Consider the following 1,019-nt stretch of genomic DNA (forward strand, 5'->3'; position numbering starts at 1 on the left):
ATAAAACTCAATCAAGACCCACACTTCACACCATACACAAAAATCAACTTAAAGTGGATCAAGGACCTAGGAGTAAAACCAAGGACTATAAACTTCATCAAAGAAAAGCTTGGAAGAACTCTAGGATCCCTAATCTACAACATGAACAGTCTTCTAAGCATCCTGAAAAACCTACAGCCAGGAAGAATAAAATAGATGAACGGGACCTTCAAAGAATCAAATCCCTATGCACATCAAAAACACTTCTACAACAGGGAAGAAAGGAAACCTACAGACTGGGAAAAATATTTGTCAGCGGCATATCTGGCATTGGCAAATGGCAGATAAGGGACTCGTATCTTAAATGTATACAATACTCCAGTACTTCAACAAAAAGGTAAACAATTCAATTTCAAAACAGGCCCAGGATATGAATAGATACTTCACTAAAGAAGACTTTCAGATGACAAACAAACGCTTGAAGAAATGTTCAAAATCCCTACCTCTCGGATGCAAATCAAAACAACTATGAAATATCTCACCCTATAACTATAGCAAAGTTCAACAGTGCAGCAAATAACAAATGCTGGCAAGGTTATGGAGAGATTGGAACTCTTATTCACTGCTGGTGGGAGTGTAAAATGATGCAACCATTACAGAGGACAGTATGGCGCTTTCTCAAAAAGTTGGAGATAGAAATACCATTTGACCCAGCAATTCCACTACTAAGAATATACCCTAAAGAGACCAAAGCTACCACCCAAACATTTATATATACATTGTTGTTGTTATGTGCCGTCGAGTTGTTTGCGACTCATAGCGACCCTATGTACAACAGCTCTAAACCCTGCTCTATCCTATGCCAATCTCATTGCCTCTGACACACCCATCCGGATTACCCCACTGAATCAAACCACCTCATAGAGGGTCTTCCCCTCCTGTGCGGTCCCTCCACTCTGCCCAGCATGATGTCCCTCTCTAAAGACCTGTCTCTCCTTACAACATGTCCAAAGTATGTTAGGCGAAGCCCCAGAATCCTT

The sequence above is a fragment of the Elephantulus edwardii genome, unplaced genomic scaffold (genome assembly GCF_000299155.1).
Source record: "Elephantulus edwardii isolate Elephantulus edwardi_28Jun2011 unplaced genomic scaffold, EleEdw1.0 scaffold00028, whole genome shotgun sequence".
Classification (NCBI taxonomy): Eukaryota; Metazoa; Chordata; class Mammalia; order Macroscelidea; family Macroscelididae; genus Elephantulus; species Elephantulus edwardii.